General features: G+C 37.5%; 1 protein-coding gene across 7 annotated transcripts in view; it reads right to left on the reverse strand.

The window, feature by feature from the left end:
- FBXO4 (F-box protein 4) overlaps nucleotides 1-20,305 on the reverse strand; it is a 435,787-nt gene that overhangs the window by 153,054 nt on the left and 262,428 nt on the right. The gene's annotated exons all lie outside the window — the stretch shown is intronic.

Below are 20,305 nucleotides of genomic sequence, written 5' to 3' on the forward strand. Positions count from 1 at the left end.
GCAGCACTACTTAAAATAAACAGGTTATGGAAGCAACCTAAATGCCCATCAACAGATGAGTGGATAAAGAAGATGTGGTATATATATATATATATATATATACACACACACACACACACACACACACAATGGACTATTACTCAGCTATAAAAAGGAATGAAATTGGGTCATTTGTATAGACATGGATGGACTTAGAGACTGTCAGAAAGAAGTAAGAAAGAGAAAAACAAATATCTTATATTAACACATATATGTGGAATCTAGAAAAATGTTACAGATGAACTGGTTTGTGAGGCAGAAATAGAGACACAGTTGTAGAGAACAAACGTATAGACACCAAGGGAGGAAAGTGGGGGTGGGGTCGGGTGGTGGTGGTGGTGGGATGAATTGGGAGTTGGGATTGACATATATACACTAATATGTATAAAATAGATAACTTATAAAAACCTGCTGTTTAAAAAATAAGTAAATAAAATTAAATTAAAAAAAAGAATATAATAACTATCTGAAATGGTTATTAAAATATTCTGCTCTTTTTCAAACTACATATCTCTGTGGGGCCAAGTTTTCTTCCAATATTTCAAACAAAATGTTATATTGCAACAAATTTAATACAAAAGCAGATATTTGAATCAACTTGTCTTCTATTAAGACAGATATTAATATAATTTACAAAAATGTAAAATAATGACACTTCTCACTAATTTATTTCTTGTTTTGGAAAAATAATTATTTTTCATAAAATATGTATGTTAACATGTTTTGGGTTTCATATTGTTATTTTTAAATGAAATAATATATAGATTTTTTAAATTTGCAATTCTAATTTCTAAAATGGCAAATATTAATTGATATAATACACAAAAATGAGAGCACTTCAAGGGTTCTGGAACCAGTAAAATGCTATCATGTATATAAGTGTTTGAAACACTTAATTACTTTCTAAAATTGAACCATAATGTCCACATTTTTCTGTACTTGGCTTTATCACTTTATAACTTAGAGATCTTTCTATATCAGCACACATAGATTTACCTCATTCTTTTAAATAGCTACATGATATTCCATTCAAAAGGGGTACTGGAATTTATTTTATCAGTCCCCAACTGATGGACCTTTAGTTTATTTTACAGTATTTTGCTTTATAAACATTACTGTAGTGAATATCATTCTACTTGATGTACTCTTGACTAATATCTGTCATTTACCTCCAGCCAAAGACCACCGGGAACATATATACAGGTCAAAAAATTGAGTTTATTACTCATTGCAGTGAGGGAGAAAACATACCATGGGTGATTTTGTAGAAGGTCCAAAGAAGGGGGATTAGCTCTAGACTGGGTGCTGTCAAAAATCGTGAATAATTCTGTAGCTGGGTATCTCAACAAATCTTATCTACGGAAAGGGCTTACTGGAAAGAAGTTAAAGCTATAGGTGGGTAAGAAGCAGCAGTCACTTATATTAGCTGGGAGAGGGGAATATTTGGTATTTTGTGTTTTGCACAGTGATAGTTTTTGTCTACACTTAGACAAAATTATAAAGTAGCTTTATTTTGCCTCATTTTATCAAGTTCTCAGAATGACCTTGTCCAACTTTGGTATTTTGTGAGAATGTGTACGTCCCACAGGAGAACATGATCTAGCTGTGAGCATCAGGCCAACTCCTAACAACACAGAGTTCTAGCTACGTGTCAGTTGGGATTTCAGGAGCTGCTTTTCTCCTTCTCATATTTAGAGTGTACGTTTCTGGTATTGTAAATGCTAGGTCAAATGGGATGCCGAGGCAGCCAGAGAAAACTTCGTTTTGTCCTGTCTCCTTCCCTTTCATTCCAAGCTGGCAGCATTTCTGCTGAGATGGTTGATTGGTTGGTTCCATAAATCACACTCATAATCTCTTTAGAGCATATGATTATCCAGCCATACCCTTGATTTTTCCTCTAGTACACACTTTATCCGTTTTTGCAATATGGAAACACAGAATTTTCTAAACTTTCAAGTTTTGGTTCCATTTTTCATGACAATTTCTTTTTCAATTTATCTCATTCCTCTCACATTTTACTATGACAGCAATGAAAAACCAGGCAGTGCTTTCAACACTTTGCTTAAAAGTCTTCTCAGCTAAATATCAAATTTAATCGCTTACAGGTTCTACCTTCCACAAAACACTGGAATACAAATAAGCCAAGTACTTTCCCATTCTATAACAAGGATCCTCTTTCCTCCAGTTTCCACTAACATGTTCCTGAATTTTATCAGAGACTTCACCAGAAGAACTCATCATTCATATTTCTACCAACAGCCCTTTAAAGGGAATGTAGGTTGTATTCTAATATGCACCTCAAACTTTTCCAGTCTCTACCCCATTACCCAGTTCCAAAGCCACTTTCACAATTTTAGCTATTTGTTACAGCAGCACCCCACTTCCAGATACCAAAATCTGTATTAGTCAGGGTTCTTCAGGGAAACAGAACCAACAGGAATATAAAATTAGAATTTCTACTTTTATTTTAGATCTATTTCTGAATTCTGTTCTATTAATCTACCTGTTTGATCTCCAGTATCAAACTGCTTCCATTTTTCTAACTCCATCAAAATATTTAAACTATGGCAGGATTAGATAAACTACATCCCAAGTTTGTTACTGCCTCCTTTAAAAGTTTTTCACATCAATTCTCAGATGTTTAATCTTCCAGATGATTCCCAGTGTTATTTTGTAAAGTTTCCCTTCATTCTCCCACCATAAAAAATTCTTAGTACTATATTAATTGGTTAATATTTAATACAAAATTAAAACTAGAAAGAATTCACATCATTAAAATATTGTCTTAAGGGTTCTCATTATGGTCTTGCTGGATTAGTTTATAAAAGACTAACCCTCCTGGAGAGAACAACTAAAAATTTTGTTTAATGTTTGAAGGCATTAGAGAACTACTACTACTACTATCAAGACTTAAGAAGCCAAGATATGATATAGAAGGTAAGTAAAAAGAAGTTAACCAAACCATGTGACCTTTCTTTTCTCCTAAAACTGGAAGGTTGAAAAGCTGAGTAGAGTTTTTGGCAGTCTTAGAGTTTTAGTGACACAATTTTAGAGTTCAAGTTCTGCCAAATTAGGAGAACCTTGGCAAATACCCCAGTATATTGCATTTGAGACCCCAAAAGACTGGATCCTAAGAGTAGGAGAATCAGAGATAGATCAGCCCTCAAAAAAACTGAAATAGAGCCTTGAAACATGGTAGTCTCCGATGGGATTATGGTAACTTGCCCTAGATAAGCTGCAACCCAGAAATAAGAGCAAATTCTCTCTGGAGAAAGATAGGATCTCTGACTTTGAAATGCTTTTTTATAAGCAAGGTCCTGCGTTCAATCTAAACCATCTTTGTTGTTCAGCAGTTTGACTATGATGTGCCTAAAGTGTGATTTTATTTTTATTTCTTAGTGTCTCTTCAATCTCTGGTTTGATGTCTTTCATTGCTTTGGACATACCAGAAGACAAGACCAAATGACTGAAAACTAGGAGAAAGATCTACAGGAGATCCAGATATTGAAGTTATTACACAGGGATATTGAATATTATTAATACATTCAAGAAAATACAGGAGAAGATGAAAAATTTCAGCCAAGAAGTAGAATCTAATTTTTAAATGTCCACACAAACACTGGAATTTAAAGATACAATAAATGAAATTAAGAACTCAATAGATGGATGCAAGGACACGGCCAAACAAAAGGTTAGAGAACTGGAAAAAAATGTTAAACCAGAAACTAATGAAATTGGTCATCTACATGGAGTGTGTGGAGATGAAATGAAAGGAAAAGGGAATGTAACCTCTTCAAGTATTCCGTTTAATATAGTTTGGTATTTTGAATCATATTATTCTTCTAAATATTTGAAAAAGTTAAAACTTACTCAGCCATAAAAAGGAATGAAATTGAGTTATTTGTAATGCGGTGGATGGACCTACAGTCCATCACTTACAGAGTGAAGTAAGTCAGAAAGAGAAAAACAAATACCGTATGCTAACACAGATATATGGAATCTAGAAAAACAGTACTGATGAACCTAGTGGCAGGGCAGGAATAAAGACGCTGATGTAGAGAATGGACTCGAAGACACAGGCAGGGAAGGGGAAGCTGGAACGAAGTGAGAGAGTACATTGGCATATATACACTACCACATGTAAAATGGATGGCTAGTGGGAAGCTGCTGCATAACACAGGGAGATCAGCTTGATGCTTTGTGTCTCCCTGGAGGGATGGGCTAGGGAGGATGGGAGGGAGGCTCAAGCGGGAGGGGATATGGGGATATATGTATACATATAGCTGATTTACTTTGTGGTACAGCAGAAAGTAACACAACATTGTAAAGCAATTATACTCCAATAAAGATATAAAAAATATATATATATAAAAAGAAAAAGTTAAAATCAAATATAAGGGGAAAATAAGGTAAAAACAAATGAGTAGGCTTCCAAGATGGCAGAGGAGAAAGACGTGGAGATCACCTTCCTCCCTACAAATACATCAAAACTACATCTACATGTGGAACAACTCCTACAGAACACCTACTGAACACTGGCAGAAGACCTCAGACTTCCCAAAAGGCAAGAAATTGCTCACATACCTGGGTAGGGTAAAAGAAAAAAACAAAACAAAGACAAAAGAATAGTGATGGTACCTGCACCTCGGGGAGGGAGCTGTGAAGGAGGAAAAGTTTCCACACACTAGGAAACCCCTTCACTGGCGGAGATGGGGGGTGGGTGGGGGGGAAGCTTCAGAGCCACAGAGGACAGCACAGCAACAGGGGTGCGGAGGGCAAAGCGGAGAGATTCCTGCACAGAGGATTGGTGCCGACCAGCGCTCACCAGCCTGAGAGGCTGGTCTGCTCACCTGCTGGGGCGAGTGGGGGCTGGGAGCTGAGGCTCGGGCTTCAGAGGTCAGATCCCAGGGATAGGACTGGGGTTGGCTACGTGAAAACAGCCTGAAGGGGGCTAGTGAACCACAGCTAGCTGGGAGGGAGTCCAGGGAAAAGTCTGGAACTGCCTAAGAGGCTAGAGACCATTGTTTCGGGGTGCACGAGGAGAGGGGATTCAGAGCACCGCCTAAATGAGCTCTAGAGATGGGCGCGAGCCGCAGCTATCAGTGTGGACACCAGAGACGGGTATGAGATGCTAAGGCTGCTGCTGCAGCCACAAGAAGTCTGTGTTCAAGCACAGGTCACCATCCACACCTCCCCTCTTGGGAGCCTGTGCAACCCGCCACTGCCATGGTTCTGTGATCCAGGGACAACTTTCCCGGGAGAACACATGTCGTGCCTCAGGCTGTTGCAACGTCACACCACAGGCTCACCCCGCATTCCGTACCACTCCCTTCTCCCCAGCCTGAGTGAGCCAGAGCTCCCTAATCAGCCGCTCCTTTAACCCCATCCTGTCTAGGCGGGGGAATAGTTGCCCTCAGGCGACCTGCACGCAGAGGCAGGGCCAAATCCAAAGCTGAACCCCAGGAGCTGTGCGAACAAAGAACAGAAAGGGAAATTTCTCCCAAGGGCCTCAGGAGCAGCAGATTAAATCTCCACAGTCAACTTGATGCACCCTGCATCTGTGGAATACCTGAATAGACAACAAATCATCCCCAAGTTGAGGCAGTGTACGTTGGGAGCAAATGTAGACTTGGGGTTTCCTTTCTGCATCTAATTTGCTTCTGGTTTTATGTTTATCTTAGTTTAGTATTTAAAGCTTATCATCATTAGTAGATTTGTTTATTGATTTGGTTGCTCTCTTCTTTTTTTATACATATACATATATACTTTTTTTTTTCCTTTTTCTCTTTTTGTGAGTGTGTATGTTTATGCTTCTTTGTGTGATTTTGTCCGTATAGCTTTGGTTTTGCCATTTGTCCTAGGGTGCTGACTGTCATTTTTTTTTTTTTAGTATACTTTTTAGCACTTGTTATCATTGGTGGATTTGTTTTTTGGTTCGGTGGCTCTCTTCTTGCTCTCTCTTTTTTTTTTTAAACTTTTAAATTTTTTATTTTTAATAATTTTTTCCATTTTAATAACTTTATTTTATTTTAGACTTTCTCTCTTCCTTCTTCCCTTTCTTTCTTTCTTTCTTTCTCTCTTTCTCTCTTTTCTTCAGAGACATGTGGCTGACAGGGTCTTGGTGCTGTGGCCGGGTGTCAGGCCTGAGACTCTGAGGTGGGAGAGCTGAGTTCAGGACATTGGTCCACCAGAGACCTCCCAGTATCATGCAGTATCAAATGGCAAAAGCTCTCCCAGAGATCTCCATATCAATGCTAAGACCCAGCTCCACTCAAAGACCAGCAACCTACAGCGCTGGACACCCTATGCCAAACAACTAGCAAGACAGGAACACAACCCCACCCATTAGCAGAGAGGCTGCCTAAAATCATACTAAGTTCAAACACACCCCAAAACACACCACCAGACGCACTCCTGCCCACAAGAAAGACAAGATCCAGCCTCACCCACCGGAACACAGGCACGACTCCCCTCCACCAAGAAGCCTACACAACCCACTGAACCAACCCTACCCACTGGGAGCAGACACCAAAAACAACGGGAACTACGAACCTTTAGCCTGCAAAAAGGAGACCACAAGCACAGTAAGTTAAGCAAAATGAGAAGACAGAGAAATACACAGCAGATGAAGGAGCAAAGTAAAAAGCCACCAGACCAAACAAATGAATAGGAAACAGGCAGTCAACCTGAAAAAGAATTCAGAGTAATGAGAGCAAAGATGATACGATATCTTGGAAATAGAATGGAGAAACTATAAAAAACGTTTAACAAGGACCTAGAAGAATTAAAGAGCAAACAAACAATGACGAACAACACAATTAATGAAATTAAAAATTCTCTAGAAGGAACCAATAACAGAATAACTGCAGCTGAAGAATGGATACGTGACCTGGAAGATAACATAGTGGAAATAACTACTGCAGGGCAGAATAAAGAAAAAAGAAGGAAAAGAATTGAGGACAATCTCAGAGACCTCTGGGACAACATTAAATGCACCAACATCTGAATTATAGGGGTCCCAGAAAAAGAAGAGAAAAAGAAGGGACTGAGAAAATATTTGAGGAGATTATAGTTGAAAACTTCCCTAATATGGGAAAGGAAATAGTCAATCAAGTCCAGGAAGCAAAGCGAGGCCCATACAGGATAAATTCAAGGAGAAACACACTAAGAGACATATTAATCAAACTATCAAAAATTAAATACAAAGAAAAAATATTAAAAGCAGCAAGGGAAAAGCAACAATTAACATACAAGGGAATCCCCATAAGGTTAAAAATTGATCTTTTAGCAGATACTCTGCAAGCTAGAAGGGAGTGGGAGGACATATTTAAAGTGATGAAAGGGAAAAACCTACAGCTAAGATTACTCTAACCAGAAAGGATCTCATTCAGATTCGATGGAGAAATTAAAACCTTTAGAGACAAGCAAAAGCTAAGAGAGTTCAGCAGAACCAAACCAGCTCTACAACAAATGCTAAAGGAACTTCTCTAGGTAGGAAACACAAGAGAAGGAAAAGACCTACAAAAACAAAACCGAAACAATTAAGAAAATGGTAATAGGAACATACATATCGATAACTACCTTAAATGTAAATGGATTAAATGCTCCAACCAAAAGACATCAACTGGCTGGATGGATACAAAAATAAGACCCATATATATGCTGTCTACAACAGACCCACTTCAGATCTAGGGACACATACAGACTGAAAGTGAAGGGATGGAAAAAGATATTCCATGCAAATGGAAATCAAAAGAAAGTTGGAGTAGCAATCCTCATATCAGACAAAATAGACTTTAAAATAAAGACTATAACAAGAGACAAAGAAGGACACTGCATAATGATAAAGGGATCAATCCAAGAAGAAGATATAATAATTGTAAATATTTATGCACCCAACATAGGAGCACCTCAATACATAAGGCAACTGCTAACAGCCATAAAAGAGGAAATCAACAGTAACACAGTGACAGTAGTGTGCATTAACACCCCACATTCACCAATGGACAGATCATCCAAAAGAAAATAAATAAGGAAACACAACCTTTAAATGATACATTAAACAAGAAGGACTTGATTGATATTTATAGGACATCCATCCTAAAACAGCAGATTACACTTTCTTCTCCAGTGCTCATGGAACATTCTCGAGGATACATCATATCTTGGGTCACAAATCAAGCCTTTGCAAATTTAACAAAATTGAAGTCGTATCAAATATCTTTTCTGACCACATCGATATGAGACTAGATACCAATCAAAGGAAAAAAAAAGTGTAAAAAATACACATAGAGGCTAAACAATACACTGCTAAATAACCAAGAGATCAGTGAAGATACCAAAGAGGAAATTTAAAAATACCTAGAAACAAATGACAATGAAAACCTGACAACCCAAAATCTATGGGATGCAGCAAAAGCAGTTCTAAGAGGGAAGTTTATAGCAACACAATCGTATCTCAAGTTATAAGAAACATCTCAAATAAACAACATAACGTTACACCTAAAGCAATTAGAGAAAGAACAGAAAAACCCCAAAGTTAGCAGAAGGAAAAAATTCATAAATATCAGATCAGAAGTAAATGAAAGAGAAATGAAGGAAATGATAGCAAAGATCAATAAAACTAAAAGCTGGTTCTTTGAGAAGATAAACAAAAGTGATAAACCATTAGCCAGACTCATCAAGGAAAAAAAGGGAGAAGTCACAAGTCAATAGAATTAGAAAGGAAAAAGAAGTAACAACTGGCACTGCAGAAATACAAAGGATCATGAGAGATTACTACAAGCAACTCTATGCCAATAAAATGGACAACCTGGAAGAAATGAACAACTTCTTAGAAAAGCACAACGTTCAGTCTTGACTGAACTAGGTAGAAATAGACAATATAAACAGACCAATCACAAGCACTGAAAATGAGACTGTGATTAAAAATCTTCCAACAAACAAAAGCCCTGGACCACTGGCTTCACAGACGAATTCTATCAAACATTTTGAGAAGAGCTAACACCTATCCTTCTCAAACTCTTCCAAAATATAGCAGAGGGAGGAACATCCCAAACTCATTCAATGAAGCCACCATCACCCTGATACCAAAACCAGGCAAAAATGCCACAAGAAAAAGAAAACTACAGGCAAATATCACTGATGAACATATATGCAAAAATCCTCAACACAATACTAGCAAACAGAATCCAACAGCACATTAAAAGGATCATACACCATGATCAAGTGGGGTTTATCCCAGGAATGCAAGGATTCTTCAGTATACACAAATCAATCAATGTGATATACCACATTAACAAATTGAAGGAGAAAAACCATATGATCATCTTAATATATGCAGAAAAAGCTTTCGACATAATTCAACACCCATTTATGATAAAAACCCTCCAGAAAGTAGGCATAGAGGGAACTTACCTCAACATGATAAAGGCCATATATGACAAACCCACAGCCAACATTGTTTGCCATGGTAAAAAACTGAAACCATTTCCACTAAGATCAGGAACAAGACAAGTATGCCCACTCTCACCACTATTATTCAACATAGTCTTGGAAGTTTTAGCCACAGCAATCAGAGAGGAAAAAGAAATAAAAGGAATCCAAATCAGATAAGAAGAACTAAAACTGTCACTGTTTGCAGATGACATGATACGATACATAGAGAATCCTAAAGCTGCTACCAGAAAAATACTAGAGCTAACCAGTGAATTTGGTAAAGCAGCAGGATACAAAATTAATGCACAGAAATCTCTTGCATTCCTATACACTAAGGATGAAAAATCTGAAAGAGAAATTAAGGACACACTCCCATTTACCACTGCAACAAAAAGAATAAAATACCTAGGAATAAACCTACCTAAGGAGACAAAAGACCTGTATGCAGAAAACTATAAGACACTGATGAAAGAAATTAAAGATGATACAAACAGATGGAGAGATGTACAATGTTCTTGTATTGGAAGAATCAACATTGTGAAAATGACTATACTACCCAAAGCAATCTACAGATTCATGCAATCCCTATCAAACTACCAATGGCATCTTTCACAGAACTAGAACAAAAAATTTCACAATTTGTATGGAAACACAAAAGACCCGGAAGAGCCAAAGCAATCTTGAGAAAGAAAAACGGAGCTGGAGGAATCAGGCTCGCTGACTTCACACTATACTACAAAGCTACAGTAATCAAGACAGTATGGTACTGGCACAAAAACAGAAATATAGATCAATGGAACAGGATAGAAAGCCCAGAGATAAACCCATGCACATATGGTCACCTTATCTTTGATAATGGAGGCAAGGATATACAATGGAGAAAAGACAGCCTCTTCAATAAGTGGTGCTGGGAAAACTGGACAGCTACATGTAAAAGAATGAAATTAGAACATTCCCTAATACCACACACAAAAATAAACTCAAAATGGATTAAAGACCTAAATGTAAGGCCAGACACTATAAAACTCTTAGAGGAAAACATAGGCAGGACATTCCATGACATAAATCACAGCAAGATCCTTTTTGACCCAGCTCCTAGAGAAATGGAAATAAAAACAAAAATAAACAGATGGGACCTAATGAAACTTAAAAGCTCTTGCACAGCAAAGGAAACCATAAACAAGACGAAAAGACAACCCTCAGAATGGGAGAAAATATTTGCAAACGAAGCAGCTGACAAAGGCTTAATCTCCAAAATGTACAAGCAGCTCATGCAGCACAATATTAAAAAAAACAGGGGCTTCCCTGGTGGCGCAGTGGTTGAGAATCCGCCTGCCGGTGCAGGGGACACGGGTTCGAGCCCTGGTCTGGGAGGATCCCACATGCCACGGAGCAACTGGGCCCGTGGGCCACGGCTGCTGAGCCTGCGCGTCTGGAGCCTGTGCTCCGCCGCGGGAGGGGCCGCGATGGTGAGAGGCCCACACGCCGCGATGAGGAGTGGCCCCCACTTGCCGCAGCTAGAGGAAGCCCTCACACAGAAACGAGGACCCAGCACAGCCAAAAATAAATAAATTTAAAAAAATAAAAAAAAACAAACAACCCAATCCAAAAATAGGCAGGAGACCTAAACAGACATTTCTCCAAAGAAGATATACAGATTGTCAACAAACACATGAAAGGATGCTCAACATCAGTAACCATTAGAGAAATGCAAATCAAAACTACAATGGGGTATCACCTCACACCAGTCAGAATGGCCATCATCAAAAAATCTACAAACAATAAATGCTGGAGAGGGTGTGGAGAAAAGGGAACCCTCTTGCACTGTTGGTGGGAATGTAAATTGATACAGCCACTATGGAGAACAGTACGGAGGTTCCACAAAAAACTAAAAATAGAACTACCATACGACCCAGCAATCCCACTACTGGACATATACCCTGAGAAAACCATAATTCAACAAGAGCCATGTACCACAATGTTCATTGCAGCTCTATTTACAATAGCCAGGACATGGAAGTAACCTAAGTGTCCATCGACAGATGAATGGATAAAGAAGATGTGGCACACATATACAATGAATATTACTCAGCCATAAAAAGAAACGAAATTGAGTTATTTTTAGTGAGGTGGATGGACCTAGAGACTGTCATACAGAGTGAAGTAAGTCAGAAAGAGAAAAACAAATACCGTATGCTAACACATATATATGGAATCTAAAAAAAAAAAAAAAAAGGTTCTGAGAACCTAGGGGCAGGCAGCAGTAAAGACGCAGACATAGAGAATGGACTTGAGGACACGGGGAGGGGGAAGGGTAAGCTGGGACGAAGTGAGAGAGTGGCATGGACATACATACACTACCAAATGTAAAATAGATAGCTAGTGTGAAGCAGCTGCATAGCACAGGGAGATCAGCTTCATGCTTTGTGACCACCTATAGGGGTGGGATAGGGAGGGTGGGAGGGAGATGCAAGAGGGAGGAGATATGGGGATATATGTATATGTATAGCTGATTCACTTTGTTACGCAGCAGAAACTAACACACCTTTGTAAAGCAATTATACTCCTATAAGGGTGTTAAAAAACAAACAAACAAAAAAGTGAATATAACCATATATAACTATGAGATTTAAAAAAATCTAGTATCACAACCACAGATTTGATTAAGAATTGATAATATATTTTAAGTTTGAATAAAACAGCTTATACAAAACCACCAAAGAAGATAGGGTCTCTTATGTTATCCATTCTCTTATGTCAGGTTTCTTAAAAGCAGAGTGTGGGATGGGAATTTGCGTGCAAGTGATTTATTGAGAGAATACTCTCGGAAAATCCTATGTGGGAGTGAGGAAAGCAGGATAGTGAAGAAAAGCAAATTAGCAAAGAGGTGATTTCAGATAAATCTTAGTCTCAGCCTGATCCCAATGGGAGATTTAGAGGGTAATTGTACAACAGAGTTTGTCCTGCCTAGAGACAAAGAGGCTGGGATTTTATACCCCTTTATCTGTCAGTCATTGGATATGGTCATTCCAAGGGGGAGGCATGTGACTCTCAGGTAACCTAGGAATGATGGGTCCAGTTGCCCATGATCAGCCCTCCAGAAAAAATTGCTAGCAGCAACATCTACAACAGCTAGATATCTGGACATCAAAGCAGCAAAAAAGATTCCTGAGATCTGAGCTTGGCTACAACAGCCTCTGCAGCACCCATGTATAAGTACCACGCGTTAAGTTTCTCCTATAATTTAGTTCTAGGGGAAGCATACTGTGCAGTCTATCATGGCCTGCATAATTATAATTATCATTATAGGCTATAATGATGGTGATGATGATAATGTGGTGCACACTATGTGGCATTCATCTCCCATAAGGGTTTTTTCACGTATTAACTAATTTAATCCTTATAACAACCTCATGATAGAGATACTATTATTACACTTACTTTTTCAGACGAAGAAACTGAGACACAGAGAAGGTAAGGTTACACGGTTAATGGCAGACTGGGATTTGAACCCACTCAGTAAAGCTCTAGAGTTTCTTACCTAGTTAAAAAAGAAAAACACAGATTCTCTTTGTCTTAGGCTACAACTTTGTTCATAACTGACTGCACTGAGAATTAATGCTGGACTCAAAGGCAGCTCTCTCTAATCCAGACATGAGGAAGGCCAGTAGGCTATCAGAGGCATTAGATGAGAAATCTATCCAGTGATGCTGTATTCTGAATACTGGCCAATCAATTGAATCACAATATTTGAATGTGACAAAAGAGACAGAGTCAGAAGTAGAAGTCAGAGAGTCTCAGACAGAAGCCTGTAAGCAGAAGCCTTCAAAGGATAGGAACGGGAGCAATAGACGGAAGTGGAAAGAGAAAGGAGGTGATGAGAAGGTGAATCGTGCCCATATATGACTGGGCATAGAGTCGGGGCAGGAATTCTGTAGAGACTGAGAAGGGAGCTGACTCACTAGCCTGGGGCTGCTTCCTGTTGTTATTGGGACTCTTGTCTTGCTGTGCCACATCAAATCACATTTTAGCTCTTGCTAAATGTATTAAAAAATTAATGTTTTTAACGATAATAAATCTTTACCAATATATTATTCTTTTTGGCCAAATGAACTGAAGGAAAAGGTAAATCCCACCTGGTGACCTGGGATGCCTCATTTTATCAGACAAAGAGGCCAAAATATCCATCACGCTTCCTTTTGTGACTTAAGTGTTCAATGGCGTAAAGCTAAATTTAGTTTCAGGAGTGGGAACAATTTTATTCCTAGATTCTGATAAAATATGACCTGTATAAGGATTGAACATGGCACTTCATCTTTCAATATTTAATTGTTCTACTTTAATATAGATTTGATATTTTAAGCCTGCTCTTTGAAAGCAGGCACAGTACAAATTTCAAACAACAATGTGGGGGAGATGGAAATAATATTTCATATCATGTTGTGGTATAGGAATATATGACAAAGTAGGTCAACAGACATGAAGTAAAACATTATTGAGTAAGAGAATGTGACAAAACACAGCAGATTGATTTATAAATTTAGAAAAGCACACAGCCCTTTAAAAGGAGGCCAAGAGTGGCCAAGAATACCAAGGAAACCATTTCCTTACATAGCAAAAGCAAAGTGCTTGGTGTTGGGAAATAGGAAGGTGAAAGTTCATACTGGCTATGACTATTCCTATTTATGTAACTTTTTGTAAAATAAGGTATTATAAAAAGTTTACAAAATGCAAAAACTAAAGTGTGAGAGTAAATAAAAAGTAACTGAATAAATACATTAGATGGTACTTAACTAGATTAGAACTTTGTCACTTAATGCAGGAATTATCAACTCTAAATTTTTCTCCTTGGAAATCTGTGAAACATCAATAATACGTAGCCTCAGCTAAAACTACTTAATAGCCTGGAAATTTCCATATGATCTACATAGACCATTGCAGAAGTAAAACTAAAACCTCCCAAATCTCAACTGATCTGAATTCTTAGGGAATAGTTGCATTCATTGCTTTAAATTTTTTCTATTAACTAAGAGTTCACCAATTAGTCCATTTTGTTTCAACTCTTTGCAGCTAAAAGTATCTATAATATAATATGCCAAGTATCAACTCGCAGTGTAGTAAGGGGAAAATATTTGACAAAACGTAAATGTTATGACTGTAAGTGCTTTTAAGGAAAGAAATTTACAGGCAGTTCTGTAAAACACTCAGTACAGTGCCTGACCCACAGTGAAAATGCTCTGTGCATGTACAGTCAGCAGTAGTATAGATGTCATGAGTGGTCTATCCATTGTAAGGTAGAATGCAGAAAGACTACTAAGTGATTGAAGATTTCCTTTATTTTCAACCCAGTTTATTTTTTCTATTATAAAGTTTTTTACATTTATTGTACATTTTTCTTTATAAAAAGAAGGAAAAATATATAAATAAATAAATAGCTGGGTAACCTTTAGCTGTGTTTCAGGAAATTGAGGTTTTAAATTTCTTCTTTTCTTTAAGAAGTGTAAAACATTTCCACACATATTCATCATCTATCTGCACAATAGTTCTGTGTAATAAAGGGCAGTTACTGTTCCCAGGGCATAGAAAGAAAAACATACAAAGGTTAAGTGACTTGCCTGCTTGGCAGGAACAGAATTAGAATCTCTGTCACTTGGCACTTGATTCTCCTACCATGTAGCTTAAGACCATTTTGCTACCAAACAATATTAATTACTAATCACTAAGACATTCACGAACATTGATCACCACAAGGATTGGTTTAGGTCCTTAAAATGTGGTGAGGAAGAATTTCTCACCTTTTTCTCCTAATGACTAAAAGCCCTGATTAGCTAAGATGGGCTCTTAATAGTTTTAAACTTTAAATTTTAAAGTTTATCACACCTGTGATAGTCTTTGAAAATATCATTTAACTCTGAAACAAATGAGACTAAAATAAATAGATGGATACAATCTTGCAAAGAAAATTAGAAAAACATAACATCCTACTGTCAGCCAGCTCTCCCTAGAGTATACTGTTTACAAATGAACACAAAGCTGGCTACTAGTAGTAGTCATGGAGATAGTGAGAGGGATTGGATTTAGGATATACTTTGGAAGCAGAGCTGGCTGGTTTTGCTGATAAATTACTTATGTATTTATCAGCAAAAGAGGCTAAATCCCAACTTTGGGGTCTGAACAGCAGGGTGAATGTGGAATCATTTCCCAAGATGAGAAATATAGGAAGAACAGGTTTATGGGAATGAAATACAGAGAATTTGATTTTGAAAATGTTAAGCCTAAGGTGCCTAATATTCATTAGGTGGAGATATCATGTAAACAATTACGTATCTTAGACTAAGACTCATGAAAGTGATCAGAGCCAAAGATAGAAATGTGGGTGGGAGGGAACTAAATGGGATCACTGGATAGAAGGTGCAATTGAGAAGATTTCTGAGGACTAAGAATTGGAAGCACTAAGTCGATAGGATCCCATAGGAAAAAAATGGTTCAGTCAGGGAAGTAGGAATACAGTGTAGTGTCCCAGAAGCCAAGGGAAGAAAGCATTTCAAGACATTCTCAAAATAATGATCAAATCTATCAACTGCTACCAAGAATTCTTATAAGATGACTAAGACTAGATCATTGGGTTTTGCAACATGCTGTTCATTAATGACTGTGAAAAGTGAGATTTCTATTGGACATAAAGTTCTAGTTGAAATGAGTTGAGAAGAGATGTGAAATGAGAAATTGAAGAAAGAGGGTAAACAATGAGTTCTAGCACTTTTGTCAAACAGTGAAGTAAACAAATAAAAAGTAGCTGGAAGGGCATACGGGATCAAGCTCTTTGGTTTTGTTTGGTTTTACTTGTTTAGATAAACTTGGTTTGTTTGCTTTGTTAAACATGAGATATAGTACAGCATGTCTGTATGCTATTGAGAATAATATAATAGAGGGAGAAATACTGATGGTACAGAAACAAGAAGGAATAACTACAGGAGCAAAGTCCTTGAGTTAAAGAATGGCATCATATACATACTATTATATATGAAATATATAACTAATAAGGACCTACTGTATAGCACAGGGAACTCTACTAAATACTCTGTAATGACCTATATGGGAAAAGAATCTAAAAAATAGTGGATATATGTATATGTATAACTGAGTCACTTTGCCTTACAGCAGAAACTAACACAACATTGTAAATCAACTATACTGCAATAAAAATTTTTTTTAAAATGGCATCAAGTGTACAAGCTATATATTGACCACAGTTGGAAGCGTGGAAAATTCATGCACTGTAATAGGAGAGAAGTAGGGAGCACCAGCATAGAGGCAGATAATTTTGTAAACTTTAGTGGTAAAATGGCAAGGAAAGTCTATTCCGCTTACCCCTATTTTATTAGTGAAATGAGAAGAAACTGCATCAGAGTGATTTGACAGATTGGGAAGTTAGAGACTGGAGAAGAGAAAGGTGTGAAAAGTGGTCTTGGAAAGAGGAAGAATGAACTGACTAGGGAAAATTGTAGTCTTGCCATGTGGTGTTTGGGAACTACAGCTTGGTTCTGGGTTTTCTTCCCGCCATCTCCAACTGTTCAGCCAGAGGCAGAGAATGCAGACAGTTGGATTTAACCAAGATTGGGGTTTGCCAGTGAGTATGACGACAGGAGAGAAAAGCAGCAGAACTAGGAGTCTATGAAGAGGAGTGATTAAAGTAATGATTATGGGATCTAAACTGGATAAGGAGGGAATTAAGTATATATACAGATTAGTGTAAAAAGCAATAGTAAATACATTAGAAGTATCAGCTGGTAAAGAATGGAAACTCTATACTTTTTATCCCCTCCTCTTTCTCCATTGTTACTATTTTCAAAACATAAGGTTTCTTAGAAATGTTAACTATCATATAATATAGTGTAACAGTCTGCATTAAAATGATACTAATTTGGTGGAAATTCAAAGTTATACGGTTTTTAGACAAACTTTCATTCATGTATTCCAAAACCTAAATTAGAGGAGAGTCCATTGAAACCAGCATTGTCTGTTGCATTTGCTTAGTACCTAAATCTTTTTTGACTCATCCCCTCAAACTATATCCAAATGAACCTCCAAGAACTTTGGGTTCTTTTACCTATAATGTTTCTCTTATTTGTATTACTTCTCTTTGACATTCACCTCACACCCATAAAGATATAATCTCCACCTAAAGACTCTCCAGCTTACATTGTCCTGCAAGATTAACCTTTGGATTCCCTTACTTATGCTCCATTTTCAACCTAAATATGTCTCAAATATAACTAACATAGTTTTATTTTATGCCCCAAACTGTTTACATCTATGCAGTACTTTCTAGTTAGTCTGGAATTTCCTGCGCTTTTACATTATTTTTTGTCTTCCTCTTTCCTTCCTGTTTCTATTCCATACCCCGTCCTGTGTATGCCAAAACCTGCCCCTGGAATATTCAGGGGTTTTGTTGTGCATTTAGTCAGCTGTGAGGGAGAGACCTTGAGAATCCTGGACACCAGGGGACCACAACTAGCGGGCAAAACTTTTCCCTGGTAGTCTTGGCTTGGAAACACTTCACAGGCTGTTTCCTATGAGCTGGGCAAAGATTGCTCATTTGAAAATCTCCCTCCTAATCAGCTGCTTGTTGTCTGGCCTCTGTGCAAATTGGAGCATGATCCTTCAGAAGAAGGCAATTGCAGTTTGCTTGTGAAACTTGGGAGACATTTGTTACAGGAGAGAATGACTGTGATTTTGTGAATTCAGAGCCCAAGACCAACGAACTTCCTTTTTTTCTTTCAAACATATGGGATGAATAAAGAGACAAATAGTTTAGTGATTTAGCTACCCTTATTTGTCATCATTTTCCCCCCTAAAAAACCATTTTTAAAAGGAAAGGAAAAAAGCCTTTGTTTATATAAGCCATCGTGGTTTGACAGCATAGTTGGAACAGCTGGTGACCTAGCTAAATCCTTCAGAAGGCTTAGCCAAAGGGAGAAGCAAATACATAGGATAACAAGATACTGATATGTTATAGAGCATACTGGAGGTGGTTATCAGATCTATAGAATAAAGAATTTGGTCAAATGCCAGGCTATAAATTCTTCTCCCTAACTGGAGAACACACACTCTGAAGGGCTAAGGAAATATCAGGGAACCACTGAAACCAAGAAACATTTCCTTGTACAATACCTTCTCTCCATAGTAAGATAAAAATGATGGTCTAAGGAAGAGAGAACACAAAGATGTTGGTGTGTGACCTCTTGTGTATAGATGATGCTTCAGGGAGGCCGCAAACTAGGCCCTGTGAAGTATGTTACCTCTTCCACCCCACATGTTCACAGCAGGAGTCCAAACAGCCGAGCTGGACCCCTCCTTGTTTCAGGGCAGACAGAGGTCAATGTGACTCAGGACAGAAAGTTGCCAAAGGGAAAGTGAAAACAGATCCAACTGAAAGAATTGCAAGAGCTGAAGGAAATCACATCGGGGCTCATGAGGTTGACAGAGTGACCCACAGAATATATAAAGTTCACTACTTTCCCATTGGCAGTTTAGGTGCAATTCAGAGCAAAGTGAGTCCAGGGAAAATGGCATGACTTGGACCTCCAATCATTTGCCTTCCACAAATATAGAATGTTCTGCAAAGTCTGCATTTTCTTCCCTATTATATTTAGTGTCTCTGGGAAGGAATGTCAATGAACACTTTGTTAGGGAATGTTGTTGGTAGAAAACAATCAGAAATCTGGGGCAAGTGTTCATTTATTTCTCTTATTGTCCTTTTTAAGTGCTCTACCATAGGTTAAGCTCAACAAAACTGGTAGTGTCTAGGAAACACATTAAAGACAGGTTATGCTTACAGCCCAACTGAGAGACCAAAATTCAGTTGATCAAATATATATATACATTCCTTATGCCAATGCCAATACCACAGTCTTGATTACCGTAGCTTTATAGTAAATTTTATTTTTCCTTTATTCAGAATTATTTTGGCTCTTTTAGATCTTTTGCATTTCCATATAAAGTTTAGAGTCTGCTTGTCAATTTTTACAAAAAAAGACTTGGAATTTTGATTGGAATAGCATAGAAACTGTAGAACAATTTGTGAAGAAATGACAGTTTAACAATTTGGGGTTATCTGATGCAAGAACATTGTATATCTCTACATTTATGTCTAATTTCTCTCAGCAATGTTTCACAGCCTATAGTACACACAGAACTTGCACATTAAAAAAATTTTTTTCTCTAAGTATGTCAGTTTTTTGATGCTACTGTGAATGGTATTGTTTTGGATTTTTGTTTTCCAAGTGTTTATTGGTAGTATATAGTTGTTTTTGTATATCACCTTGTAGCCTACAATCTTTCTAAATTAACTCATTAGTTACAGGAGCTTTATCTTGTAGATTCATTAAGATTTTCTCTATACATGATCATATTATCAGAAAACAAAGACAGTTTTATTTCTTTTGTTCCAAATCTTATGTCTTTTTAAAAAATTCTTATCTTACTACAATGGCTACCTTCAGTATAATGTTGAATAGATGTAGTAAACATGAATATATTTGCCTTATTACTGATTTAGGGGATGAGGGATGTTCATTTCATCTTTCACTAATAAGTATAATGTTAACTGCGTAATTTTGTTGTAGACATACTTTATCATCTTGAAAAACAATTTTTTTTTAAAGTTTTTAAACACTGGGCAAAAGGTTGCACTGGTTTGATCTCTGAAAGAAGGAAGTTAAATGAAGAACATCCTTTCACTTTAGTTTTTGCCTGGAGGGACTCTCTGGACTGTAGCTCAGAGAAGGGAAACTGAAGCAGACTTAAGTAGTCTTGCTGAGTTAAA

Source organism: Balaenoptera physalus, assembly GCF_965194825.1.
Source record: "Balaenoptera physalus genome assembly, chromosome: 3".
NCBI lineage: Eukaryota > Metazoa > Chordata > Mammalia > Artiodactyla > Balaenopteridae > Balaenoptera > Balaenoptera physalus.